At 35.6% G+C, this 13,946-nt stretch overlaps 1 protein-coding gene across 1 annotated transcript in view; it reads right to left on the bottom strand.

Moving 5' to 3' along the window:
* LOC149086631 (CD151 antigen-like) overlaps positions 1 to 4,155 on the bottom strand; it is a 138,995-nt gene extending 134,840 nt beyond the window's left edge. The window contains exon 1 of the mRNA XM_089231027.1: positions 3,952 to 4,155. The gene's annotated coding sequence lies outside the window, so the exon portion shown is untranslated. The remainder of the gene's footprint in view (positions 1 to 3,951) is intronic.
* Positions 4,156 to 13,946: the final 9,791 nt, after the last annotated feature.

The following is a 13,946-nucleotide window of genomic DNA, read 5'->3' as shown; positions in this document are numbered from 1 at the left end:
TGGTCCGCTGCAGCGTGTAATCTCTGCAATATATCATTATAATCAATAACGAAATTTTAAGTAGTGGGAGGGGAAAAAAAATAGAATTTTTATACTTGTATCTAAAAAAATTACATCATCTATAAATTTTCTCATATATAAATAGTTTCTCACGATATTTTTAAAATATTTATTTCTATCGCAACCTCTCACAAAAAAGCAGCAAAGACCTAAAACAATATAAATTTCTGATATTTTATCAAGATAGGATTATATATATAAGCTGGAAAATAAAGTGTGCAAGGTGTTGAATAAATTCGTAAATAGTTGAAAAATTGGCATATGTCGAAATATGTATACAAATATTTTTCGAATATATTACGAAGGCGGGATTTTTTTTGTTTTTGGTATATAAAGTAATTTAAGTTTAAAGTTTTATCGGTAGATGGCGCGGCGGTAAGTAAATTGCTGGAAATGTGCGAATCTCTGAGTCCTTCAAAATACAGGATGTATGATTAACAGCTCATTTACTGGTGCTTACATAAGGTTTTCATTGTAATCGTGGTATTGGTGAATTTGTTTTATTTCAGTCGTGAATAGTCGACTGAAGCTTTGCGAACGTTTTCAGTAAAGAGATCGGAGAAATGCTCAGTGGTCTAATTACTGCCTGCCGGACTGATTTCCCTCACTCTCTATCAAAATCTCAATAAAAATTTGAATCAATATTTTTTTATGTACCCAAAAAACATAATCCCCTTCGTGTAACTTTTTCGCAAACCGCATCCAAATACACCAATTCCTTCAACTTTTATGAATTTTTAAACTATTCACGAGTTTATGAGACACTTGAGGAATTGAAATATAAATTGGTACATAATCATAAGTACTACTTCGTTTTGTGGTTTTAATGTTATTGTCATTTTGGAATACGGCAAAGTGTTTCGAAAAAGTTTGCGGTAATAGCTGGTATTTTGATGCCCCAACGTCATTTTTTTAAGCATGATCCGGAACCGAAAGATAAGGCTTAGAGTAACATAAATCAGTCAAGAATAAAAGCTGAGATAAGAAACGTGCTATACTTTTTTGATCTAATGTTATTCAAACGCAGAAAACATAATCAATTTATTATTTTGATAGAAGAATACGTCAAGAATGATGTACCAGATAAAGAACTTGAGATATATCCAGGAAAGAATAAGTGAATGATTATTATTCGTGATATTGATGGGCAGGTAAAAGAATCTCCTTCCTCAACATCTCCATCATATTTAGCATAATATGACAGATAAAAAACGAAGATATCGCATAATAAGGCAAGGTAACAGAAGTGACCAATTCGAATAGAACGGATGATAATGAAACGACGCTCTAAACTTCATCGCCAAACAAAATCCAAATCTAATCGTATAATAAATTTCCAGTTTTATTATTTTCTAAAAGTGCTTCAATAGCACGATCTACGATGAATGTACATTAATTTTCAAAGGTTATTTGGATAATTCCCACTCATGCTTTCACGTCTATATTATCATTTAAGCGGTATTCATAATTTTCACCCATATCTCTAGGAAATAACGATAAATAAATGCTGTAATTTGAAGAGCTATTCAAGCAAGACACGTGATATAACATCAATACTCATGCATAAGTAATATTATGGTATATATTATAATATTTTACCCTCTATGGTTCATCCCCATAAAAACATATTGATTTTTTTTTCACAAAAACGGATGGTTCCGTTAGCATATCGTATTAATACGTACATCAACAAGGCAATTTCATTAATTAGAGAGAGCATAGTTTTAACTAAATAGAATGATTAATTAACGGAAAAATATGCCGTTTGCCTTCATTTTATTATCTATAAACAGATAAAATCTTGTTTAGCAAACCTGAAGAGTTGTTTACTTGAATTTTATTTCTGATTCCCCCATTTGTTGCGATTTTATAAATCTCTGAACACGTAAAACTTCCGCAGCTATCAAAAAAGGGTATAGACAAGAAATCAACTCTTTCTTCATACTCAAAAGTTAAGCAACAAACTGATACATCTCTGTTGTACCGGTATGATGATCTGGACAGAAATTGCTATTGGCGCCCGCATTGACCATTATGTTTTCACCAGAGGTTCAGCAGAGACGGTGATGAGCAATCGAGATGACATCCTTGCACGATATGCTCACACAAGGCCGTCATTTCAACTTTTTCCGGGGGGGGGGGGGGGCAAAGCACATGTACTCTATGTATGTATATATATTTGTATATATATACCATTTTTAGTGTATTTTTAAAAGCCCCCTGCCCCCCCCCCACCTAAATGACGGGCCTGTGCTCACACCATTTCTGTCTGCCACGGGACCTGATGCGATGCCATGTGTATGGACGATAATGCAAAAGTTCCAGCATTACGTTCAGTCTGAAACTTTGTTTTGACTCGTATGGAATAGCCACCGGTTTCTTTTGACTTGAACCCAATAGAGAATATATTAGGCATACATGGGAAACATTCAACTGCTCTCCGTGACACCAGGGCCGCAACTAGATGCTTGGTCACCCGGGGCATGTGCCCATTTTGGCGCCCCCTTGTAATGTTGAAGGAGAGGTTTGAGAATAAAATTTGTGCCCCCTCTGTTCCAGCTCCCCGGGCAAGAGACCCGCCTGCTCCCCCCTAGTAGCGGCCCTGCGTGACACTTCCCAAAGACTTGGTGAGCCGCGAACAATTCTTTCCCTTAAATAGACTGTGATACTACAAAACGCCATTGATAATCTTATTATTGGTATGGATCGAAGTTGTCGAACCTGTGCATCCAGCATAGGTGGTCATATCTCACATTAGCTGATCTTATCCATTCAACTTTTTGTGGTTCAAAATATGATTGTAATCATATTTTGCATTATTGAATGCTCTTAATCTTGGATTTTCTATTTTTTTTTTTAAATTTCACCTGATAGTGTCCTTTGTTCCCTATTATTTGTGTGAACTCCAACAAAACAAAACATAATTGAAACATTTGCTTTTACAAGCGTTTTTGATTTCATTGCTTAACGAGCATTAGTGTAGTAAGCTTAGTATTGAACTTTTGCTGTCCTAGTTTGTACTGAAATGACACTAAAAGATGTGCTTTCCTAAACCACCAAAGAAATGGGTACAATGAGATTTTTGACCATGGTTATACCCTGGACCCCTGGATGGATATATAACTATAGCTACTGCAATTCGATTGCAAATTGAATACGCCTACCTGTGCAATTTTTACTTTTAAAAACACTTTAGTCACTACATTTTAAACTACTTCCTTGGGAAATTATATTACTCCAAATTATTTAAAAAATAATAAAATTTGAAATTTTTGGAAGATCTTTTTAAAATTATATTTTCAATAATTCATGTGAGCAAATAAATTTAATTATTTTCGTAAGAAAAAATCATTGCATGGAATATTATTTTTATTTTGTTTAATAAAAATCTAATTGCTCATGAATGAAAACATTCATAGTAAGGTAAATTTTTTCAATTGACGTAATTGTGAACAGAAATTAACGGGTGAACTTTGGATACTCTTACTTTATGATTTAAGACAACAAGCTCGTAGTATATTATGTTTTATTTTTATCCACCAAATTATCTATATTCTTGAAGCAGGGAACATTGCAAATGGTCCTAATATGAGGGGGGTGGGTCTCTTGTTTTTTATTAACTAGATTCCTCACGTTTCACGGGGGCCCGTTATTTTAACAAGGGGGCCCATATTTTTACTTCATTTACGGCCAAGAGCCTTTCAAGGCCGTTGCACGAATGAAAGAGTTTGAAGCTAGGCTAGGCAAAGAAACACGATGCGGCCTTCGTGATTGTCTCGCCCGTCAACCCTTCCGATTTTTTTTTTTTTTTTTGCTTTTTGCTTGGTTAGTTCGTTTCGATATGAGACTAGAAAAAAATAAGTTTTTACTTGGTTAAGAAGGTGGTCTTACCTGCGTTTGGATATATATTCGATCGCCAAATAGATTTCACTTTCTCCTCAGTACGGATAATTACGCATTATAGTAGGCATGATGCCATTCCGATCATTTTCCTGTCTCGACATCGTGGAATTTGTCGCTCCTACACTTTCGAATCATTTGTCAAATCTGAACTGACTCGAAAACGTGAGAAAAAAAAAATACGCACACACGTTTCTGTCATTACCTATAGCGATTTTGTTATTGTCTTGGCGAAGGATACGCATCACTTGTTTTTCGCCAAGAAAAGGCCAAGGAAATACCGTCTTTCATGAAAAATGAAGACATATATATTATATATACAAAATTATATATATATAGCTCGTACATAAAATAGTAAATGAATAAATTTTTCGATAATACGTTTACCACTTACGTTTCGTGGGCATGGGGCGTATAATATTATTTTTCATTATTTAAGATTTCTGCAATTTCAAACACCAATGGTGTGAATGCGTGAAATAAAAATTGCGTGAAAATTATAAAAAATCATACAGGTCAACTTTGCAACTCTGATTAAATTATCGTGAACTGTTATGAATGAACTATTTGAATATTTATGAGTTTTTATGGGGTTTTTCTTCGTTCTCGTGAGTTTTATTTAGCGTGTTTATTTTTTGGATCAAACATTCTGCGGTGTTTTCTTTATTTTTCCAGATTGTCAGTTTATTCTCTTTAGTTTGATTTTGTCACTGGATTTTTAGGACTTCCATTGCTGGATTTGCGAGATAAGTGTTTGTTTTCTTATTACTCTCAATTTTTTTATTTTCGTTGTGTATTTTTGGTCGACTTAAATTTTATTTTCTCGCTCTCATTTCATTTTCATTATACTTTCGCCAAGTTTGTGGCCGTTGCTTTTTAGTTGATAATCAATTTCTTTGATCACGTGCTCGTATAGGAGGGAATGATTGGTTTTTTGTTTACCGCCAATTTTTCGTGTTTTTTTCGTTTCGTTGTTATACTTTCGTGAGTTTTTTGAGTGTGGGTTATAGGAGTATGATCCACCAATTCAATTTAGGCCTGAAGGACATTTGCTCCTCACTTGGGGTCATGTTCTTGGAACTTCCCGCAGTTACTGATAGGTGGCTTCGTTGGGATGGGATTCAAATGAATGAAGGGGGGCGGGGCGGGTTCTCGGATGTTTACGATAGGCTTAGGTCAGGCTTTTTTACTCCCAGACCCCGTAGTCGGGAATGCGGGTTAGTTAATTAAAATAACAACAGTATTGACGGGAATTACCCGCCTGTGACTTGGATGGCTTCTCGATGGACACTAAATCTCAGGGCAAATTAAAATGTGTGCGAATAAATGCCACGAGTTTGGATAATAAGAAAGATTTTTTAGAAACTATGATGGCTGTGGAGGGCCTGGATTTTATAGCCATTACGGAATCGTGGGCAAACGATGGGGATGTAGTGTGACTGTATTTTTTTTTATACAGTAGTACATACTGGCCTGTACATTTTGCCTGTTGTGGCGTTGAATTTGTATTTGTATAATAAACGTGTGAATTTATGTAATGAAGCCTGCAAAACGCTATTCCGACCATGATCCGATATAACGCCAAACTCGTTATACCGCCAAAATTCTTTAGGACGGATGGTGGCGTTAGAACGGGGTTCGACTGTATGTATTTGTGTGTGTGTATATATATGTACACGAGAAATGGTATGTGTATATATGTATATATATACCATTTCTCGTGTATTTTCTAAAGCTGGAGGGGCAATGGACCCTCTGAACCCCCTAAATGACAGGCCTGAACATAACCCGTATGTAACATAAACCGTGGATATAACATACGGTTGTGTAGTACTTAAAAATTTGGCCCATTCACGTCTATATATTTTTAGTTCTGGTTTAACATACCCTATTTAAAACATACACTCTCGTTATAACAAACCAAAATAGAATAGTCTTAAGCAAAAAAATAATCCGGATATAACATACTGCAAAAAAATCCCTAGAAAAATAGTCAATGTACAATATTTATTGTATATACGGGTGATATCTTGGCGTTTTCTTACAAAAAGACCTAAATTTTTTCAGTAATTTTTTCATTGCCGGAATAGTTACGTCCCCCATCAACAGATAGCACTAAATATTCTTACAACTTTAGTGCTACCTGTCGATGACATATGTAACTATTTTGACAATAATTTTTTTTAACATTACCTTTCTATGCCAAACTGTATCGTCTATGCTTTTCGAATTATTGAATTTTTACCTGTTTTTATTTCTTATGATCACGTTATGGATGGGTGGTGATAAAAGAACAATTTTCGTAAATCCACTCACCGTTGAAAAGCTATATGCTAATTTAAGAGAAAAATTTTATTTTTGTGTAATAGATAGTAGAATATGCGAGGGTAGTTTTCGTTACTTCTATGGAGCGTGCATTGAGAAATTTGTGACTGAAAAAAGTTAATTTCAGTCACTACGTTCTACGGAAGTGCTGCCATCTAGTGAACGATGTTGAAAAAACTTCGAATATTTTTCTTTATTTTTATGTATCATAGATTATAAATATTATGTGTAACAGTTTCGAAAATATAAATTTTTGAAACCATGGCATCCATTTTTGCAAATCCTGTATATCTCACTCACAAGCGCGTAAAATTCAGAACTTTAATTTCATTTCTCTCTCTCTCAGAGTTTCTCTCTCTCTAAGACGTTATGTATAGATTCATTATCAGTGGAATAAGATGTCTCGAATATTGTCCGTGGCCAATATGAAATCGAAATGTTTATCATTCAGTCAAAATAGATAAACAAATTGGTCAGCTATCATTAGCTTCTCATAGTGGTGCCATCTTACAACCATAATATCAATCTTTTCAGCTTCGGTAAATTGTAAGGCATCACTTAGCTAATTTTTTTGAACCATAGGAATCAATTGCGTGCATGCATACAAGGCATTATATCATAATCGGAGATATGGGGGCATGGGGAGCATAGCCCCTCCAGCGACAAAGGCGGAGTCGGCTGATCTAATATGTACAGTATATGTGTATATATGAACTGACGTTATCGTCATTGTTCCCCCTCCAGACTTTCAAGTCTCTCTCCACCTATGCGTTATACGAACAGATAAAAGTAAAACATATGGAAGCTTTTTCCTCATCCTGATTATTGAATCTGCCATTAGTTACCGATAACGATTTTTTAAAAAAAAGTGTTTCTCCTTGTGAAACTACACTGATGATTCCAGAACCATCAAACATGAACTCTTTAAGATAATTTTAAATAAAGAGGACTACAAATATATATATATAGAGCTTTTCAGTGGAACTGTAAGAAAAAAAGCACGCACACATCTACAAAATATTTTATTCTCTCTCCCCAGAATATGTCGATTGAATTTGTGAATGTAAGAAAAAAGAGATGGCAGCACTATATACATCCAACGCGCGAAATTATTTTATGACTTTATAATTCATTTTAATCTAATTTTAAAAAAGATGCAATGATTAGAGCATGAGTCAATAAACGGTTGTAGGCAACAAAAATGGGTCTTTTTTATTATCATTTTTATCCGACAATATTATGAGCTCGGGTTTCCTTAGTCGTGATGAAATAAATAATGTGCATCATAAAAAAAAAGTCATTACATGACACGTGAAGAGACACCAGCACGCTTGGGCATAGGTGGCCCTTGCCCTTCCCTAAGACTATCAAATAATAGTTTAATTCTGAAATTATTTTTAATACAACTTACTTTTTCTTCATTATTGGCTACACCTTGACCTGATTTTTTATATTAGAATTTTTGGAGTTTTAAATTTTACTATATTCTAAACGGTGGTATATAGGTTGCTAAAGAGTTAAAATTATCGGGTACTTACGATTAATAAAGCGAGTATCTCAGAATATGTCAAATCGATTGAAATCGTTTTAGAAAATATGAATTCGATAAATTGTGGATTTTATTGGCTATAGGCCCATGATTTTCATATGTAATTACAGAATCTAACTGACAATTATCTGAGCAAATAATTGAAAAATAAGTGTGAAATCCTATACCTAATGGTTACAACAGAGTATATATGTTCACAGGCGTACGCAGAATTTTCTCAAGGGGGGGGGGGGTTGCGTTTTTTCCTGTAAAATAACACTATAATCTCGGCTTGGGGGATTTTAGAACCCCAACCCCCCCCCCCCCCTCGCGTTTGCCAATGTATATTGTTCATTCTAATGAATTGCGTGATTAAATACAATATATATGATTACATGCGGATACAAGATTAAATGCGATAAATATGGGTAGCAGCGTTCAGTATATATGTAACACTATGCCTCCAATCAATGAAGGGAGAATTAGAACTATTTAGCTTTTTACAAAACTAAACCAATTCACTGACCCATATCAGGGGCCAGTATGTTCTTAGGTCGAAGAAACCTCAATATCTCTACCCGTGGGATAAGGCGAGATGTCTCTTATGTGCTGATATTCTGATGTTTCAGCTCTATCGAAATATCCTCTACATAGTTTGACTAAGTAGTCATGTATGAATTCAATGTTCAAATCTCCCATTATGTCAAGATTTCTGATATTCTATTGCGCCCCGGTATATCGCCGAATTATTTTATTTCGTTACACTATTGTTTGATGACAGAGGGTTGCGCTGTGAAAAAACATGGTGCTGCATAGCACGCAATTGGTCTAATGACTGGCCTGTACATAATGGTTTTGTTTTTGAGGTCAAGTGCAGAACGTGTATAACAGACTCTATTTAGAAGGCCTGCCGCCGTAGCGACTCGAACTTTCACCACAAGAATGTGAGCTTTGAAACTGAGCTTTTTATCCAAAATAACACCAAGATATTTTGTCTGAGACTTGGGTTGTAGTATGGCGTGCCTCACCGTGATAGCGGTGTTCGAAGGGAGTTGCTTCCTTCCAAACCATATAAAGTTATATTTGCTCTCGTTTAAGACCACTGCATGTAGCTGGCACGAAATCTCGAGCTTTCGGACCATTTCTTGCAAGTTCCTCAGAGCTTGCTGAGGGTCCCGGATGCCATCAGAATTTTCTAGTCGTCAGCATAAGGAGCTTAAAATCATCATTACATGTTTAGGAGAATATGTTTTTTCAAACGTTATAGTTGTCATTTATAACGTCATTTATGCTGTCGTTATGTTGCGTTATTTATACATGTATTTTATATAATTCGTATTATATATATGTATTTATCTTTATTTTTAAAATGTACTAAATTTCATGAAAAGTTCATGAAGGATAAATGAGAGTTGTAATATATTGTAAATTGCGATTAATACGATTTTTTTTGTCTCACTCACAAACGTTGAAATGGGGGAGAAAGCTACACCTGTGTTATTGCAATGTTCAGAATAGGTGTTTTCAAAAACTGGGAATTTCTTTTTTAATATTACATTAATTTTGTGTGTGTGTGTAGATTTAAATCAAAATTCCGTCGCCAACATTACTACTGTATAGCTGCTGTGCTGCCATCTGATTGCGAATATTGAAACAAAAGCTTACTCTAATCACGATGTTGAATTCTCAATCCTTTGGAGAGCATAATTTTTACCAAAACCCCAGAAGAAAACCATGTTATTATAGGTGGGACACCATTAGTCTCACCGTACTTCAGAGGGTGAGGAGCGACATAGTCTTTCGGGAGACAGGACATAAGAGCACCACATACAAAGGCGTATTTACGGGGGAGAAGAACTAAACGAGCTATAGCCAAGGGCGGCAAATTTTAGCCATTGGCAGTCAAATAAATCAAATTAGAATGGGAGAAGGACAGCAAAATTTGAATAGCCAGCAGGTGACTACGCCGTAAATTATGGCAAAGCCATATATTCAGCTCTAGTGCCACGTCACAACTTTTGGGAATCACTGTCAGAGTGGTTCGATGTTTTATTATTCATATCCGGTATTTATAGGGTAGGGCCGTTTTTCTCAATCTTTCATGCTCCAAGTACACCCTAGAAATGCTTAGGAGGCTCTCTTACCCTCTTTCAAACATGCAAAAGGCCTTCTTACCCATACGTGAATAGATAGTGTGCGTTAAAATGCGTAAAAGGCTTATACCCCCCTAAAAAAAGTTTAGGAAGCGTGTGTTACGTATCACTAAAAATACAGTGAAACCTGTATAAAACGGAAGGTCAAGAGACAAATTATTTTCCGTTCCAGATAGGTTTCCGTTTTATAAATGCGCACATAAAAATATATGCAGTGATTTATTCCTATCGTTTACGAGGGAAACTCAAGTTTTCAGAACATCATATTATTTTGAATTTTTTCACACATTTGCTGTTTGAAATAACTATATATTTGAAATTTCATACTTAATGCGCTAATAATTAAACTTCAGTATAAAAACAACTGACAATTGTTCTTATTTTTCAACAACTGACCTTGGTGTTTGATATTCGTCTGATTTTAATTTTTCAAACCCTATTAATGATATTGTTTTTATGTAACGATTAATTTATTATAAAAACTCACTAAGATGCATTGCTCCTGTTAAGGAGTTTACTGCATTGCACTTCCGTGTCCTACACCAAAAATAGCAATACCGATAGCTTACTTTAGCTTTCCGTGATTTTTTAGTACAAAATATTGATGTTATTGATGCTAGGTGCCTTCAGGAGGAAAACGAATGACGAAGTTAAAATTAAATTCAAAACGATTTGGAGCAAAATATAAAAAATCTAAAATATCGTGATAGGGGGATTTACCGTAGTAAAGGATATCGTTGTATCGAGTACCGTTATACCGAGGTTTCATTGTACTTAAAATAAAATTTGAGACATTGCATACCTTTTTAAGTGACAATGACAGGGCCACAACTAGAATTTTTGTCGCCTGGGGCAAGCATTATTTTGGTGCCCCCACAACTTTAAAATTCGATAATTTTGTAACGGTGTTCTTTGCTCCTACCTAAAACTGCCCCTCCCCCCTCTAGTTACGGCCCTGACAATGACATTAACAACCAAAAACGTTTGTGAAAGATTATAAATTTCTGTAACACTCAAAATTTAGTTTTTTTATGCCTCTACGAACTCCATGTTTGTGTTCAAATTCAATACGCGTTTCTTGCTGCTGGTGACCATCCCTACACCGAATGAAATAGTCTGCAGTAACCAAAACACGGTATCGCTAAATTGTGAACAATAATTTTCTGTCTTCCTCGCGTACTACTTTCTCGAAATTATCAAATTTCTTTAGGAGTGTTTTCTAACTAGTCCCCATTTCCATAATAAATGAAATGCTAAACAAGCTTTTAATAAATTTTGAATAATAAATCCGCTTCCTCTCAAGCCTAACCTCAGAACCAGTTCAGATAGATAATAATCATTCGTCGCTTTTCCAAGAAGTAAAAGTGTTACCCCCCTAACAAAGGGGGGGGGGGGGATCAGAACGACTTGAATTTCCTCCTATCCAAAGGACAAACACTTGCATACTTGGCCAAGAATTCTTTCCGTTTTAGCAGGTTTTGTATCTACAAATAGACTAAATACGCCTTCCGTTTCCGCGTTACAGTTTCCGTCTAAAAGGGGTTCACTATTATTGAAAAAGCATTAATTATTTACGGGAATATATATTTGTTCCGTTTAAGACAGGTTTCCGTACATATATATACAGGGTGATTATAAAAAAACTATCCTGACATATGGGCCCCTAACTATCATACCATTCACAGAAACTGAATGAAATTTTGGCATAAGGTATTTTGATGTATGCGCTCAAGAATGATATGGAAAACAACAGTGTCACTCTAACAGTTACGGTTACAGTGAGAAAATTTCGAAAATATCAAATGGCAACACCAAGTTTTTTGTATTGGAATGTGATCTGCATTGTGAAAAACCCTAAATAGCGTTCAAACGGCAACTGTAGCATGAAAATCATCGGCGGTAGATAGGCTAAAAGTGAGGACAACCAATAAGGACAGAGAAGCAGCATAAAATAAAGCATTTTATTGTGTTTCACAAATTTTCCACGTGACCTTGTGGAGGACTAATCAGGCTGGGATCTCGGCCGAAGAAACGGTGTGACGAATGAAACGAACATTAATGCGCTGGTGCACGGCAAAGTCGTTTTTACTTTTTCCTTGCCTAGCTCCGGGGATTTTCGTGCTACAGGTGCCATTCCAACGCTATTTAGTGTTTTTCAGTATGGAGATCGCATTCCAATACAAAAAACTTGGTGTTGCCATTTGATATTTTCGAAATTTTCTCACTGTAACCGTAACTGTTAGAGTGACACTGTTGTTTTCCATACCATTCTTGAGCGCATACATCAAAATACTTTATGCCAAAATTTCATTCAGTTTCTGTGAATGGTATGATAGTTAGGGGCCCATATGTCGGGATAGTTTTTTTATAATCACCCTGTACAATAAATATTGTACACTAGCTATAATACCCGGCGTTGCCCGGGTTTTCTTCAATGAGGCTCTATGGATCACGTGATATCTCCCTCTTTCTTTGAGGGGCATGCAAACCGTGTCTTAAGTTAACCAATATGGCGACTTCCTGCGCGACTCATGAAATAAACCAATCTAAATTTAAAGAAACGTGGAAATGAATAGCCGCCCCCCCCCCTTTTTTTTCTGATGGGTATTTTGATTCCCTCCCCCTGAACATCAAGTTATCCATCTGCCTGTTTCAGCTTCCAAAAATACTTAAAGCTGTGGATTAGTAGATAGTTTTTTTATAATCACCCCGTATATATAAGGCCGGTATTACACTATGAAAGTTTTCTCAAAGTCATTCCATAAAACTTTATTGATTGGATTTTTTGAGTTTTATAAAAGGGATTTAATCAAACTTTTGTAGTGTTATACCGGCCTTAGGAAAGTTTTACTGTACTATAAGTTGAAAACGTACCCATTGTGTGAAACGTGTGGACATGCAGGATATATTTGCCTAGAAAGCTTGAATTCCAATGACGCAGGTGTGAGTGCTCCGGAAATTGTTAGGAAGCTTGCGTGTTTACTTGTATGATGTAACAAATACTTCGCACCTTTAATACTTTATTTCCGCGCCAATACCGAATATTTTTGCTTGCTTGGGCCTTCAATAACCCGTCTGTCATTAGCTCGCAGGGGTATGTGTATCCCAGGTTTAGAGTCACTGTGATAAGATAACTCTCACTAGCCAATTGTAGAGTTAAACCATATCGGTCTTTCGTACACCCTGTACAGGGTGTCCCATGAATTCGTGACTGGTTTAAAAATTTATAAAAATTGAAGACATTGGTATGCTTGAACGCGGTTTCCGTAAAAGTTGTTCTCGCGAGCGGGGGTTTAGTTCTGAAAAAGAAATTGTTCACATTTCTGCCGATAGAACTTTTTCACAAACCGCACACACACATTCAGGTATAAAAATTCATAAAAATTGAAGGAATTGGTAAACTATTCACGAATTTATGGGGCACCCTGTAAATATGCAAAGCAACAACCACACTAACTAAACAAACGATTTACGTATGCTTATTTACTGATTACGATGCTTATTTTAATTCATATTATATTTATACGTTCTTTCTGAATGTGAAGTGGTTTTTTTCAGAGAAAATCGCGTAAAAACCACACAAAAACTGAAGATGATGAATGCGGTATGCAAAATAGACTTATCTATCTTGAACATCAGTTGTACGTTCGTACGCAAAATAAACACGCAGCAAATAGAGTGTATGGAATTTATATTTCTGAAAGCTATCGCTCTTGTCGTTTCAATAACGGAGAGAACCATAATTGATGGGCATATTGATATATACGAATACGTATTCAAGATGTTCCATTTAAGACGGTATAAATTTTATCGCTTCGAACTTAGTTCATGTTTTACTTATCAATCGAGACGTTGATGACATGCTTGGCTTGAAATGGAGGCGTGCATTCAAATTAGAATGCAAGGCATACGTCTGTAGATATTACCGATTTCAATGCTTGAAATTTCGCACGACATGAGAAATTTCGTGTTTCATTTAA

Source organism: Pholcus phalangioides, unplaced genomic scaffold, assembly GCF_987345545.1.
Source record: "Pholcus phalangioides strain wild (caught in Gottingen) unplaced genomic scaffold, Ppha-v1.0 ptg000004l_1, whole genome shotgun sequence".
Lineage (NCBI taxonomy): Eukaryota > Metazoa > Arthropoda > Arachnida > Araneae > Pholcidae > Pholcus > Pholcus phalangioides.
Note: the sequence above shows the minus strand (reverse complement) of the source record. Positions and strands in the feature narration are given on the sequence as shown.